Genomic DNA, 16,750 nt, shown 5'->3' with positions numbered 1-16,750 from the left:
GAGAGGCATCTCAGCCTCCCTTGGTACTCTTCACCTTGAGCGGTTGTAACTCCAATCCCTGCCTCCGTCTGCATATGGGTTTCCTCCCTGTGTTTCTGTTTTCTCTTCTCTCTCTCTCTCTCTCACACACACACACACAGAGAGAGAGAGAGAGAGAGAGAGAGAGAGAGAGAGAGAGAGAGATTTAGAGTCCACTATATTCTATCATAGTCCTGTGTGATTTCATCTTACATTACAACTACAAAGGATCTATTTCGAAATAAGCCACATTCACAGGTTCTAAATAGGCTCCTCTTTCAAGCACCCAGCCTCAACAGCTGAACCTTAGCCATCATGGTCTCCCTTCAGATACCTTCACACTTTTCTGCTTTGGTTTCTTAGAACTTCCAAGTCCTTTCTGTTAACACATGGAACCCTTTTCTTCTCCACTGTAACCCTTGGTTTGAGTGGTTCCTAGTTCCCTCCCAGGGTCAATTTCAATGTTATCACTTAGAAGAGACCTCCCTGTATCTGTCACACCAACCCTCCAGCTTCTATTATCTCCTCCTGGCCTCCACATCAGTTCCTTTTCTAGGACTTAACAATTTAACATTTGCCAATGCTTTATCCCTTTTTTGTACACGTGTGGGTGTATGTATATTCTCTTGGCTTCCTCACCAAAATATAAGGTGGCCAACCAGGAGTCCTTGTTTGATCCCTCCTAGCTTACAAAGCCATTGCTATATAATGTCCTGCCACAGAATATCACAAAGTAAGTAATTGTTCACTAACGAAACCACTGAGTATCTCTTCTGTGCTGGGCCGAGTGCTATGCATGCACCTGGGGAGCCATGGGCTGTATGAAATAAAAGTCATCGGCCCCAAAGGGAGAAGGCGAGATCAGAGGGGGGTACAAATAACTCTGTGATAACGCGTGTTAAGGTCAAGCGCAGAGGGACGGAAAAGTGCCACAGAAGCAACTCAGAGCAAACAATTCATCCACGCATGCAGTCTCAAGGGAGAAGAGAGACACAGGTGGGGATAATTTGCTCTGAACGTTGCCTTCAGAGCAAAAGGAGCGGGTAGTGATGTAAAAAGTGAGAGCAAGCCATGGTGCAAGCAGCCACGGGTAGCCCTCAGGGCGTTTGGCACATCTGTGAACCGGTTACAGTGGAGCCATGTGGAGTGGATGCCTAGGCCCAGCTGCTGCAGCAGGCAAGGCGCTCAGGGGGAAGAGTCAGCATATGTCGTCTGTCCCAGAAGGGGTCCCTTGCTCTGGGTCCTCTAAAGGTGATAGATGAGTTCTGACACCCATGGGCAACCTCTGCAGAGTTTTTATAGCCAATCTTTGACTATTCCACTCCACTGGCAATTAGTGCCTCCTTCCCTCCACGTCCAACCCTAGGAAGATTTTTTTGTTTGTTTGTTTAAACTCCTGCAAATGAATCTGCAGGGCAAATTGCACTCTAATCTTTTGTTCCAAAAGTCAGGTCGCTCAGAAGAGCAGCCATTTTCTCCCCCTTCTGGACTCCCATATGGTCTCAAGGTGCAAGTGGATGGTACCAAGTAAAATGTTCACCCTCAAAATACTGGCTTCCCAGGAGAATCTACAGTGTGCAACATGGTAAAATGGACAGTAGTTGCTCATAGTGCAACAAACAAAGATTGCGAAATTTCTCTGCAATCTGCAGGTTCAGAGCAGATAGCCTCATGGAGAAAGAGGTCCTTCAGGAAGGCAGTTACTGCTAGCCACTCTTGCTGTTACTATGTTAACAATGTTTTCATATTATTTGTAGAAGTATAAAATTCTAAGCCTAAAAGGTGGTAGACACCTCTCTCTCTCTCTCTCTCTCTCTCTCTCTCTCTCTCTCACACACACACACACACACACACACAAAATTAGTTAATTCGTTAACTTAAGACTGGCAAAGCAAGGAATGAGAGGTCACAGAAAAGGAAGCAAGGGGAAAGAGAAGAAAGCACCAACTACACAGGGAGCATGTGTACATGTAGGCGCTCACTTTAACAAGGCCTTGCCACTGGATGCATAATATTGCCCTCCACATCTGCTTCTACTCTATATTAATTGCTTCATCGTATTATGTTGACCTAATGAGGTCAGGAGATGTAGTAGCATCAGAAATCGACCACAAAGTGAGCCCTTGGCTTATGTGGCTACAGCCCTAGGAGATGATTACTGTATTGGTTTCTCATGGTGACTGTAGCAAAATGCCACATACCTGGTACCTGAAAACAGCAGAAATGAATTCCTTCATAGTTCTGGTGGCTGGAAATCCCAGGCACACAAAGCTGTGCTTTGTTGGGGACACAACGCAGAAGCCGCTACTCACCTTTTCAGAGCTACTGACTTTTAGAATTTCTTGACTTGTGGCATCAGCAGTACAATCTCTGCTTTCAAGGTCAAACTGACTACTGTGTTCAGATCTCCTCTTGTTTCTCTCTCATAAGGACTTATCATTTAGATTTAAGAACTTCCTGAATATTTCATGATGGTTTCTTTATACCTGGATTCTTAAACTAATTACGTCTTTGAAGACCACCGCCTGTAGTGAGGAGTGGGAGGGCAGGCCTGCTTTTCATCCGGCCCAGCTCCCGCACGGCTAGCTTAGCCCCGGAAATAACAACACACAACTTGGATTCATTTAAACACTGCCTGGCCCATTATCTCTAGAGAGTTAGTTACTGGCTAACTCTCACATCTTGATTAACCCATTTCTAATAATTTGTGTAGCACCACGAGGTGGTGGCTTACCGGAAAAGATTCAGCATGTCTGACCTGGTGGCTGGCTCCATAGTGTCTGCCTCACTTCCCTTCTTCCCAGCATTCTGTTCTGTTTACTCCGCCTACCTAATTTTCTGTCCTATCAAAGGGCCAAGTCAGTCTCTTTATTAACCAATGAAAACAGCACATAGACAGAAAGCCCACTTACATCAACCCCCCAATTTTTTCAAATGAAGGCATGTTCCCATATTGCAAGAACAGGAATATGAGCTTGCATTTTAGGGCTTAATCTTAACCCTGAGTATCCTGGGGCCAGGAGACACTGGGACATTTGTCAAAGGGCTCAGTGCTAACACATATAGGAGCTAGATGCCAGAATTTGAGAAACAGACCTGGGAAATAATTTATCTAAGCTACTAACTTGCATTAGATAATAGAACCTGAGTCAATGTTTTTGTTCACAGAAGTATTCAGCGGTTGTTGTACAGAAAAGCATTGGTAATCGATGACTGTCCTGTACTCAGTGTTTGGACAATTTTCTCAGGAAAGGAAACCAAGGAAAATGTTTTACTATTGAGATATCTGTAACTTAGGGCTATAGCTCAGTAATACAGCATGTGTCTAGCATGTATGAGGCCCTAGGTTCAATACCTTGTATGGTCACAGAAAGACATTGAGTGAGAATGAAGGAGTTCACTGCACAGAGGTTTGAGAAGGCATCTTATTCCAATCATGATACCTTAAGGGGGTCAATGAGCTTGGCATGTCTTAGTGTAGTCAGAATGCCACTGTGACCAAAACTTAGACATCAACAGGGAAGGTGCAAGGTGTAAGGTTGCAGAAGTGGACAAATAACATTTTTTGCCTCGTAATTCAGGTGGGAAGCTGTGAGTGACATTCAAAACACCATTGAAAGCTTTTAATATGTGTGTCAAGAGATGAGAGTATAGTTAATCTAATTTGCATTACTCAGACTGTTTCTGTAAATATTGGACAATGAGAAGGCAAAGGTAAAGAAGAATCTGCAGCAAGGTTTTCCAGAGCAGATCCTAGAGATCAGAACTTGAGCAATGACCATGGATATGGCAATGAGGGGGAAATATTTGAGAAAGCATTCATAACTGGATGCTACAAGACTTAGGTGATGTACTAGATACTGGGCATGAGGAGAAAAACGGAACCAGGAACAATTAGTCGGTGGTTGTGCAATTTACAAAGATCCTGGAAAATACGGAAAGAAAAGAATGTTAGTGAAAACAAGTAGAAATGAATTATGGGTAGATTTTTCAGAGCCGTGTCAAGTTAGAGATGCCTGAGACCTCCAACTAGGATTGAGTATTCAAGGGAAGGTCTGAGCTATAAGGGCAATTCCAAAATCATCAGTCTGCAGGTGGTATTTAAAACTATGAAGATGGATATGATCTCCCAGCAACAGAACGATAAGGCATTCTTATGGGAAATAGGTTGACATCTCACTGTGTCCTGATTTCCGCCCGAGTTTTGATCAATTTTGGACTCTACCCTTTTCTATCTCACAGATAAATTCTCCTCTGCTCCTCGAGGCCCTCTGGACCCTCAAAGTCACATGAATAAAACATTGCGATACCTACAAATGACTTTGCGTGGAGAAATCAGAAAATGTCCAAGGGCAGCCAATGTGGAAAGTACTTGAACATGACTCCTACTACAATCCATCACAAGCAGAGAGCTTGAGCAGCCACTCTGGGTTTTAATGGGTGTGACCCACATTTCTACTGCAAAGCATTGGGTGGTATGGGTTGTCCTTGGTAAGAATGAAGTTCACTGATTTTTGCTGGTGAGCAAGCTCATATTTACTGATCGACTGTCTCCTGTTTCCTTCAAGAAGAAAGACTTCAGAGGGAAGTCTTTTTCTGTCCCAGATCAGTCATAATGGCTGTCAATGTCTAGTGTGTTGGAGTTCCTGGGTAAGGGTCTTGCGCACATCAGGACACAGGGGATGCAGAGTGTGAACCACTGCATAACAAGCTTTATTTTGTATGGCTTTTTACACAGACTAGAAAGCATTACCTCAACTCTGAAACACCCCTTTACTCACATACATGATCATGAGAAACTCTTCCCTCACCTTGCAAAAAATAATACCTCAATTAATAACAGTAATAAAAATGAAAAGAAGTACATAGAAACAAGGCAAAAAGTATATAGAAGCAAAACACTCCTTTGTAACTGGTAGAGAGTGAAGAACTGAGCTCAAAGGCCACTTCCCTATCCAGGGTACAGATTCTGACAGAACGTTTGAGAAATGGGCAGAGAAAGTTTGCTTTCATCTATGCTTGGTTTGCCAAGCAACCGTTTCCCAACTTGTCTCATTTGTCCCAGGAGGAGCCTGCACTCTAAGCCAGTTCTGTGTCTCCACAAATGACAAAGTTAACAGTAGGTATAAAATATGACCAAGGTATGGTTATTTAAAAAAAAATCAATTCACCTGAAATCTCCCCTGACAAAAGTTGGTGAATTTAGGTAAGCTGAGAGCTTTTCAGGGTAGCTTTTTGTCCTTTTGTGCTTGCATTCCTGGCTCCTGATATGGTGGCTGCCCTCATAGTGCAGTTGAAATGACTAGCAAATAATACTAACCTCTATCTCACGTCCCCCACTGTTCCCCCTACCCACTTTACATCCTGCTGTGCAGCTTCCTTTCCAGTACTCAAACACGTGGAAGCCTCAGCCTTCATATCTGGGTGTTTCTCTGTCTGAAGTATTGTGTTTGTCTAAGTCGGCTTATTTGTTTCACTTTGCAAGACAGTAAGAAATAATCTTAGTATCTACTTTATATGATGCCACTGATTCTGGGATTCAGTACTGGAGAACTGTATCTTCCTTTAGAAGCCTTCTTACCACCGAGCCGGGATGTCCCGCTCACTTCTATGCCTTCTTGTGTTATTCCCATGACCAATGATTGTTTTCTCAGACTAATCCTCCATCTGTTTGTTTCAGCATCACTATCTCATTCCACTGAGGCAGAAGCCCCTTGAGGGTAAAGCCCACATCTGCCACACTCTCCTGTATCCATAGTATTGACACCGTTTCTAAAAAAGAGAAGCCTCTCAGAAGTGGCTTCATGCTAGAGACAGCAGAGGTGCTTTCAACTACATATCAGCTGTTGTGCTTAAGTCTGAACGCTGACTTCCATGTGGCCTCCCCCCAAACTCATATGGTGTGGTGTTTATTCTTTTCGGAACATCACTCAGCCAGTTGCTTCTGAAGTTAGACATCAAAGCTAGGCCCACTTGATGATTAAGTCCTTTTTCTTCACTACCACTTTGCAATGAAAAACTTTGAGAATACAGGTAAAAACTATTTTTAAAATCTTGAGCATCTTCACCTCGCTGGAGATGGAGTCAATACTGTGCCATTCATTCATTTGAGGAGTAATGCCGAACATGTTTTCTGCTCAGTTCACCAAGCTGGGTGATAGAGATTTCTAGACTAAGAAACTCAAAAGTAATGTTCAGCTCAACAAATAAGCAACTTGCAAATGGCAACTGCTATGTGCCAGTCAGGATTGTAGTATCTGCCAGTCTATTCTTTTGCCTCCCAAATTACCATAATTAGCCATCCCTCAGTGTCTGCCTCTCCAGCTCCCCACTCCTTCTTCATGACTCTGCCTCTCTCCACCTGTGGGGAAAGACATAGCCCCAGTTGACCTCAGGATAACTCCATCTCTGCCTAATGTGACAGATCAGAAGACGAGCTTGGGTCTCCTATTTTCTAGATTCTAAATCCCAGAAAGGACCTCAACTGGCTTATATTTGGGGCCATATGACTTCCCTTGTTCTAATCACTGAAGCGAGAGGACTGCAATATTCAGGAAAGCCAGAGCTGGACTATCTGCCTCCTACGATGGGCACCAGTTCCATCAGAGTCATTCGATGGGGACAGGAGGACAACAGTTGTTCAGAGAAAATACACAGATAGCCACCATCTGGAAATGTGACTCGCCAGCTGCCACCAGATCCATACAAACATGAACACTGCCTGTCTTATTCATTGCTCTGTCCCTAGTAGGGAGGGCCATTCTCTGTCTGGGGGGGGTGTCTATGAAATGACACACAAATAATAGTATGTCATTACCTGAAGAAAAAATATGGTCGCAGTGCAACATTCTTCATAAGAGATAGCTAAATGCCTGCCATTCAAGACTCTGCTGTGAGGGAGTGAGGGTCTGCAAAGCGGGAATATGAAAAGGAAGAGGAATACTCAAGAGCCACAGCCACAACGTCCCACGCATCTTAGATGAAATGCTCTTAGACTGTGAAAGGGCTTAGGAAAGTATTAGACAGCACACCAGTACAAAGCGTTTTATTGTTAACAGTCACCCAGAAAATGAATGCTCAGCAGAATTGCCTAAATAGATTCCTAAGAAGGAATGACGGGGCGAAAAAAATGAAACCTTGTAGAATGTTCCCAATGGCAAAAATACTTAGACAACGGCAGATCATTTTCTAAGATGATGGGTTTAAGAAGCGTAAATCAGTGGGTATCAGTACAAAAATATTGTTTTAAAAGTCTGAACATAACTCCTAATTAAAAATGTTTTGAAGAATGACTTCCACGGTTATAGCTAAATTTTGAGACCAAGCCTGTTTGCTTAACCCTCCTGGCTAACCAAGATCAAGAATCTGAGCCTACATCTCCAGCACATGTCCCAGCTGCCTTTAGGGCTTGACTGTATAATTCCAGTTAAATGACATGGATCACATCATTTTAAGATAGGTGTCACTGTCCTGGTAAATTGACAATGAGGATTGAAAGCTATATTTCTTTCCATTAAAGACCAGTTAATTTTTTGAATAAGGTAAGACTCAGGTAAGCTGAATTTTTTGAATGAGGTAAGACTCAGGTAAGCTGTCATGGAGACCACTCAGAAGTATGGGCTTAAGCAAAGATGAGAGGGCAGACTAGAGAAACAAACAGTTCCGAGAGGCCATCTCAAGCCACAAGATGGATAGTTGGCTCCACTATTCTTAACCTGTGACTCACAATCCTATAACCAAAATGGGTGCTGTGTTCTTTCCCAGCAAGCACGTTAGAGCAGGGATAGAGGTTGGGCAAGTAGCTTTGTCCTACTTAAAATGGTCCCAGAACTTGGATCCACATTTCTACTCATGTTTCACTGGCCATGAGAATAGTTACAAGGTCACAAACAACCACAGGATGATTAGCAGTAAAGTCTCTAGTTGAACACTTATGGTAAAGGAGAAAATGATTTCTAAGAGGAAAGAAGTGTGGGGACTAGGACTCAAAGTGATGATCTCTTCTGTAAGATGCAACCTGAGTTCATAATGTGTTCAGAGGCATTGTGGGAAATCTAACAGTACATAAGAAAAAAGCCTACATTCCAAAATGTGATAGAATCAGACAAACACACACACACACACACACACACACACACACACACACACAGGCAGAAAGAGGGGTATAAAGGGAGTCAGGGAGAGAGATCCCCTGTAAAATAGGGTGTCAAGGAGTAAGTATAAAACCAATGTTGAGGAAGTTTAGAGAATGTGGGGGATTGTTTCTTTCTGTGTAGAATTTAGGGTAAGTTATTGGAGGAGGTAAGAACTGAAATGGGTCCTTAAGATTGAATAGAACTAACAAAGACTGAAAATGGACATAAAGAAAGGTACCCTGAGCAGGGAAAGAGAAAACCTGGGTTAATCTAGAGTGAATAATTTACATTTCAGTCAGGATGGCTTTCTGACTGTGACCCTTTGAGACATCCGGTATCTCCGTGTAAATGACCACATGAATGCTAATGCTATTATTCTCCCCAAACCCACCCTTTCTCACAACCTTACGAATGAAAATCCTAGCACTATCTAGACATGTTTTGGGAGTATGATTTAAAGTTTTGATGCATGAATACATTGGTGACTTGTCTGCCACTTTATGAATTTACTGTGTTTGGAATAAGAACATTCGGAGGGCTCTTTATCAGCTATTCTGAAGTATACACTATACCCTCATGTTACCTACAGTCACCACACTAGAAGTATAGTAGATCACTAGAGCTTATTCCTCCATCATATGTCCTTGACTCTGCCAACCGCCCTGTCCTTTCTTTCCTTTCTCATCCTCCCCGGATAACACTCTGATAATCACTGTTCTTCTCTCTACTTGCATGAGATATGTTTTATAATATTCCCATAGGTGAAAGAAATAATACAGTTTTTGTCTTTTTATGTCTTATTTTTATCACTTAACACAATGTCAGATTCAGCCATGCCTTTTTGTCTCATGAGTTCATTTTCATGGCTGAATAGGATTCCACATATATAGGGCACACTTTTTTTTCTGTGTCTATTCATCTGTTGTTAGGCATTTAGGTAAAATCTAAGTCATGGCTACTGTGGAGACTCATGCAATAAACATGGCAATGTACATGTTTCTTTATATTGATTTCTCACCCTTTGAATATATAATCAGTACTGGGACTGCTGGGTAATTGAATAGTTCTATTTTTAATTTTTGAGGACCCTTCATAACTTTTCCCCTCAATGAGCTGTATTAAATACAATTCTACCAGTTTAATATAATGGCTTGCTTTGTTCCTGCATCTTCATCAATACTCGATTCCCTTTGTCTTTTCATGATTACCATTCTAATTGGAATGAAGGAGTAGCTCAGTGCAGGCTAATTTGCAAAACCTTGAAGAACCCTGATATTGAATGTTTTTTTCATTTACCTGTGGCATTTCGCAAGCCTCCCTTTGAGAGGTGTCTAACAAGAGCCCTAGCCATTGTCTATCAAGATCTTTTACATTGCATTAAGTTCCATAGATGGTCTTCCAGTCAGTTATATAATACACAGTTACATCCACCTTTGCTGTAGGCCATCTTTTTACTCTGTTATATGTCATTGTCTTTATTTTGACATAATCTCATTTGCCTATGTGTACATATTTCTCTATCCAAATAAAACAATACAAAGAAATACATACACATCTTTTCTTCAGTTGCCTGTGCTTTTTGTAATCTCATCTAAAGAGAGAATCCTTCTCTAGGCCAATGTCATGGTTCATTTTCCCTATCTTTTCTTCAAAGTCTGTCATCATTTGGCATCTCACATTTGAGATTTAATCCACTTGAGGTTTGAATATGTAAGAGGAAGGTGTTCAGTCTCGGGGAATCCTGATGTGCAATTACCTGCCTATGCTTTCTGCAAGCTGCGTGTGATCATGTGACCAAGTTCTGGCAAATGAGACAGAAGTAAAATATTACATGGAGCAGCCAGGACATATTCTTTAGACATCTTTAGAGCCTTCATCTTTCTGCTCAAGATGGATTTGCGTGATGGTTTGACCTCTCGCGGTCTTTTGCAGTCAGCAGAATATAAAACTAAGCAGCCAATTTTGCTGGGATTCTTTAAAATCAGAATCGTGGGAGACACCGGGATGTCTTCCTCATTCAGGGTATTAACTGAATGTAGTTTCTTGCTGTGGGAAGACTGAGATAACTTATCCCTTGCTACTTTTCAGCCGAGACCCATCTGCAGCTTTTAGAGATGGCCCATGTTATTTGGGTCATGCCCTGCTTCCTCCATGTTTCAGTAGAAATAGTGAATCGATCTTTCTCATGCTTCCATTTTCTCACCATCTTCCATCATCATTGTAACAATAACCTCCGTCTCCCTCTGGCACCATTCAACACCCTACTCTAAAGTCCACTCTAATGATCTGAGATGACCCCTCTCTCTTAAGGTCTGTAACCTCAGTGCCATTCCTGAAGTTCCTCTCCGTAACAGTGTTCAGGCCTGAGGACAAGGGCATCCTCAGGGAGTCATTATCTTATCCATCAGGGTCAAAGACTGTGAGATTTCCTGAGCACTTTCATTCTCCTGTAATTTCAAGGATTTGTTTCACTTTACAAATGTAAAACACAAGGCACAGTTTTCTCTTGATGCTCGTGCATCTCCCAGGCATAAGAATGCTGAGCTATTATGGTTTTAAGACTCACACAATGTGTAGGCTTAGTTGCCCTCTGCATGTAGTAGGCATCATACACCAGTTCTAAAAAGCCACATAGAGGATGTTTCAGGGCCAGCCAGCTTTCAGGGCAAAACTGATGCATACCAGGGTTGTTTTCTCTGGCACATATAGAACGGCATCCAAGGTTAAAAATGAGATCACTAGCTCCTCGCAATGAAGAACCCATGTCTCTGAAAACTGATGTGGGCTCATTTATTCTTCCTGGATAGCTCTGAGGATAGGGGGGGGGGGGGTTGGTATATTATATTCCAGAGACTATGTCTCTCTTTCCACTTCAGAGAAAAAGAAGGAAAGGAAAGAGATAACAATTGCCCCTTAGAGAGATGAAGGAAACAGGGTACCACCCAAGTTATCTGAGTGAAGGTGGGAAAGACCACCTCATGGGCATCCCTCTCCTTGAGGGATCAACGTGAAGGCTGACTCTGGCTTGATCTTCGTTCTTTCTTCCTGTGCCAATCCACATACATTTCAGGTAGACAAACACCTTATCTGTCTTGCTTCTTTCACCCCAGCAGTCACAGTACAATTTTTCACTGAGTACACCGCAGATAAACATTTGGAAAGATTTATAAGAAGGTGGGATGGTTGGTTGAAATAAACTCAATACACTCCTCTCTATCTCCGTCTCCACCCACCCTACCCCAACCCCCGCAGTTAAAGCTTGTGCCTTGAAAATTGGACATGGATATTCAGGTCTCAGTCTTTTCATTAATTTTGACCACATGTTGTCTGAGACCTGACTTGAGTCTGCTTGCTATCTGTAGCCTGAATAACTAATTGATTTATCAAGTTTCATTGAAACGATGAGCGCTTAGCAAAGTCCACGGCGGTGCTCAGATTTGTCCACTCTTAATATTAGTGCCCCCTCCTCTCTAGCACTTCATGAACAGGTCTAAGCACATGGAAGGTCACAGATAATGTAGGCGTCAGAGCCAATATTAGGGCCTCCTTTTCAATGAAGCTAACTCTATGGCCCTTGTCGAGAGTGAGCTCTTCACTGTAGAATTTTTGAATGATGTGTTAGTCTGTCTTTTATTTCTCAAACACCAATGCCTCACATAGGACTTGGAAAAGCAAACTGTATATATTTTGGAGGGAGGAGCGTGATTCATGGATAGATAGATGGAAAAGTAACTATGTTTCTTGGAAGCTACTCAGGGATTTATTATCTTGATACCCCCAACTGATCAGTACCTTACTTGTGGTGGGAGCTCGCTAAAAGCTAGCTGGATAGGGATGAAGGAGACTGAAGATCAGAGAGATAATCAGGAGTCCTCTCCACCTGGAACCATTCTCCTTTCAGGGCATCCTATTGAACAGAGTTATTGAGCAGAGAGGCAGGGAGTTGACAGCCGCTCTCTGGACTCTCTCCCAGGGCCTTTTTAAAACAGGGAAGTTAATTATGGAACCAGATTAACAGTTTCTTTTTTGATACAGTCAAAGTAAAACCAGCAGGATGCAATTTAGCTCGTCCCCACTTTCCAAATAGCAGCAAATTTTCATACAAAACAAAGAGACACTTGAATTGCAAATTACGTAGAGAATCAGCTACCAACCCCAACGGAAGAATATTTCTGCTACTTTCAAAGCCAGGCTGCCGCCTTTTCAGGTTTAGCTGGGTGGAGGGGCCGTCACAAAGGCCTGCACCCTCTGCTGCTTCTCAGCTTCCCCGTGGGAAGGAGGAGCGGTTCGGTTCATTAAGGTTTAGCAAAATGCTTCCAGTCATCTCTGACACTCAGCATCATCCTCTACTCATGAGAGGAGGATCAGGAGAGGCATCTCATTCAAGGACATCAAGAGAAAGTGCTCACTAGGCAAGACAAAGACATAGTGACTTTAACAAATGGTGAGACTATAAATATGCACACTCGGAGGTGGGTGAAGAGAGAGAGAAGCCACATACCATATCGTTGTTATACAGGAATTTAGAGAAATACTGTTGAATTGTTAAAAAGTCCTGGGAAGTCTGTATTCTGGGTTATTAATTGACACATTCCATTTAGTTGTTGTGTTTAATCAATGAAAGAAAAATAGGACTAAATAACTGAATATAACCAATGGATCTGCAGCTCGTAACTTGCAATCTAGCACCACTTCCTTATTTGATAGATGTGGAAACTAAAGTCAAGAGAGGGAGATAATTTAGAAAAGATTACAGAGTGACCAAATCTCCCAAAGTCTCCTCTGTTGCCTGGTAAATGGTACTACAGAGCTTTCATCTGTTTTCTGCCCTCTAAAGGAAATAGCAAAATTTCATTTCACAAATGTACTTATAAACCCATTTTTCCTAATCAAGTAAATAACGTATGCACTTGAGAGAGGATTTAGCTAATAGGGCAGGGATAAGGAAAGAAACAAAGTCACACCAAACTATTTATAGAGGGACTGAAGGCTGAGACGGAAACCTAGCTATACCTAAGTTGCTTTCAGATATAGCCTCTGTGGGTCAAGGTGAGCTTCTGGTGAGTTTTGCCCCAAGTAGATGCTAAAAAAGTTGGGGCAGAGGTTGACCGGCACTGTGCTTATTGTTAGCCCAGAAGGTGGCAGTAGTGAGCAAAGAAAAACCACATGGAGGGTATGGCAAAAGAATCAGCCTTGCCCTGCTTTGAGATCCCAGAGATCCCAGATAAGTTGCCTCTCACACTCACCCTGGGTCATCATGTGAGAAAGAAGACTGTATAGACAGCCCTTTCACACTTTTTATATGAAATCTAAAATCAATGTTTAAACATAGATAAGTTTCTGAAATTATGAGCCAAATGAAGTCCATCAAGATTCAGGGTTGGGGCTGTGGACAGGTTCTTTGTGACCCTTACTTAGTGACTCACAGTGAGTGAATTGGGCCCTAGGAAGGTCAGAGTGCTGTGTGTGGTTAGTCTCGTCACAAATCAGCAGAGTGACCTGGTACAGAGATGGCCAGTTTAGAAAACAAGATGAAGGCAACGATGACAGGTTGCAAGATTAGGTCAGCAGTCACCTGGGGAGAGACAACTAGAGTCAGCTAAAACCAAACTACCCCTTTCCAAATCCTTCTGGGAGAACATACACTTGCATCTAAAGTTCACACTCTGTGTGTGGAGGTGCATATGTATGTGCATGTACACTGAGGCATATATGTGTGACTGTGTTTGTGAGCATGTGTGCACACATGTGTGTGTATGCATCTATGTGTGTGCACATGTGTATATATGCATGCATGTGTGTAGGTATGTGTATGTGCATGCATGCAATCTTTATCTTGTTAGAATGATGTAGATCGCTCCTTCATTAATCCTTTGCAAGACCACTCCATTTCCTCCAAAGCAGAAAGTTTTTACTGTTTTTAGTAGAAATACAATTATATCACTTTCTTTTTCCTTTTCCTACAACCAGTCCATTCTTCCCAGCTATCCTTCCTCGAACCCCTCTCATGGTCCCTATTCTCAAAGTGATAACCACTTTTTTATCCTTATTTTACATATTTGTGTATATGTATGTATACATTTTTATTAATAGGTTATACTGAGTCTTTTGTTGTTTGTGTGTATATGGTTTCAAGACTGACCACATATATGTATGTGTGTACATTAATATTTATAAAGAGATTCTGCTGAGTCTGTTTTCTTGTATGCATGTGTATGGTTTCAAGGATGAATGCTTTGCATATTTGGACAACCGATAACTATTCTCATGCTTGGGAAAGGCTAATTCCCCTTCTCCCAGTAGTCACTAGCTGCCTGTAATTCTTTATCTACAGGTAAGGCCCCATGGACCCCCCCGATGTTAGCATGCCTATTTATATTGCCATTGTTCTGGTCTTTTTTATGTAATCATTTCTTTTTTAATTTAATTTAATTATCAATTTTTATTTATTTCACACACTGACTACAGTTTCCCCCTCTCTCCTCTCCCCTCCCATTCCCTCCCCCTGACTGCCATCTACCGCCCCCCTCCATCCACTCCTCCTCTGTCTCCATTCAGATAGGGGCAGGCCTCCCAAAGTCATCCTGAGTGAGAAAACCAAGACCCAGAAAGACAAACATGGTGTGCACTCACTCATAAGTGGTTACTAGGAGTAAAGTACACAATAGCCAACCTGCAATCCACAGCCCCAGAGAGGCTGGATAACGAAGAGGGCCCAGAGAGGGGTGCATGGATTTCCCTGGGAAGGAGAAATGTGCAATCATTTCTGAGAGAGACTGTTTCACAGCAGACCTCCTGGTATTCTGGCTCTTACAGTCTTTCTTTTCATCTCCTCTTTCATGATGTTTCCTGAGTCATAGACGCAGGAGCTGTAATGTAGAGGTCTCCATTGGGGCTGAGCTCCATGCGATCTGTCGATCTCTGCATTGTGTTAAGTTTCTATTATGGTCTCCATTTACTGTAAAGACAGTCTCCCTCGATGAGGGGTAGTGCCTACAATTATCTGTGGGTATGAGGGTATGATTTAGAATGCAGTAAGGAATTGTGCTAGTACAGGAAAGTGGCGGTAGTAGATTCTTTTGTAAGGTCCACGACCCCACTAGCCCTGGGAAACCTGGCTAGGTTTCCAGTACCAGGTCTGTTTCCCCTCTGTTAATATTAAAGCAGCAGAAATGTTTAAGAGAAATGAAGACGCTGATTAGTGTGTCAGCTGTCTTCATTCTACTGTAATCAGTGAATGAGTATAAAGGGCAAAAACCAAGTTGATTAAGGAAAACAAAAGCCAACACAATCAGACTAGCCTGGCTTAGCAACTAAGAGGGTACGAATTGCTTACTCCTCAAAGTGCCAATCATTCAATCATAGCAGGATCCAGAGGCCTTATCAGAGCTAGGTACCTTTCACTCAGAACTGCAGTATACACAGACACAGACAGACAGACAGACAGAAATGCACACACACACATGCATGCATGCATGTACACACACACACACACACACACACACACACACACACACACTAGCTGCCAGAACTGAATCCTCTCCATATCTAGCTCCGTAGAAAGAGACCTTCTCTGTCCTTCCACATTTTCAACACAAGTTTGTCGTAGTCATTAACTTGAATCAAATCTCATCCTCTTTCTGAACCTGTGTACATGGCAAAATTGAAATGCACCAAGTGATTGAACCACGATGTGTCCCATGGAGTGAAGAGGCATTTAGATTGACAAGCCAGAGAACACGGAACATCATTTGTATTCTGCACATTGGCAGATAAAGCAGTAGACCTGATTCCCTGGTTGGAGCAAAGCACTGCCACTGAAGTAGCTTCCTGGGAAAATGTCCAGCTTGCTTGTGAAGTTTATTTGGGGCTGGAAGCATCCAGCTGGAAGGGAGAGGGCAAAATACTTAATTACTGCATGATGCCAAAACGGGATTGCACATTTTATATTTATTCCCCTCCTGTGTCTTGCAGCTTCGCAGAGGCAGGAAGATCATGAGTGACTGGAGAAACGTGTCCCAGTGAAAGCCAAGTGTGAAGAGTAAGTGGTTTTCTTATTGGTTGATTGCACAATATTGACTCCCCTGGTGCCCCGAGGAGCTTCACTAAGCTTCCATTGTTCCCTTCCATGCACTTCAGCAAGTATCAGCTAACTTCATTAGTCAACCAGATGCCAAGTTTATGGCTCTAGTTTCTCTGCAATGTTTGTATATGCACGCATATAAACATGTGTGCACACACACTGAGCAATCTAGGAACTATCAGGTTATATAGTAAGATGTGTTCTTGTCTGTAAATAACAGGAAATACAGGCTTAACATGGCTTAAGTAACATTTTTGTTATTGACTTGTGTAGCAGGAAGTCTTAACACAGAGCAAGTTCACAGAGTGGAGACAGCTAACGATGCCACCAAGCCCTGGTTCTGACAACTTCAGATGGATATCTCCTCCTTGACTCTCTTTATGTGCCCTTTTTTAGGAAGCCCCCAGCAAATTTCTACTCATGTTCATTTGCCCGAATGTGTCACATGCTTTCGTGGCAGAGCATGTGGGACTACCTACCATGCTTTGGACCAGCCCCTCTTAGTGCTCCTAGG

At 42.5% G+C, this 16,750-nt stretch overlaps 1 protein-coding gene across 3 annotated transcripts in view; it reads left to right on the top strand.

Moving 5' to 3' along the window:
• Atp10b (ATPase phospholipid transporting 10B (putative)) overlaps positions 1-16,750 on the top strand; it is a 289,706-nt gene that overhangs the window by 89,760 nt on the left and 183,196 nt on the right. For all 3 annotated transcript variants that reach the window (XR_015003547.2, XM_087910707.1, XM_085694856.2), the window contains exon 2: positions 16,128-16,194. The gene's annotated coding sequence lies outside the window, so the exon portion shown is untranslated. The remainder of the gene's footprint in view (positions 1-16,127; positions 16,195-16,750) is intronic.

This window comes from Myodes glareolus, chromosome 9, assembly GCF_982192425.1.
Source record: "Myodes glareolus chromosome 9, mMyoGla1.1, whole genome shotgun sequence".
NCBI classification, from domain to species: domain Eukaryota; kingdom Metazoa; phylum Chordata; class Mammalia; order Rodentia; family Cricetidae; genus Myodes; species Myodes glareolus.
The sequence above is the reverse complement of the archived record's forward strand: the minus strand, read 5'-3'. Positions and strand labels throughout refer to the sequence as shown.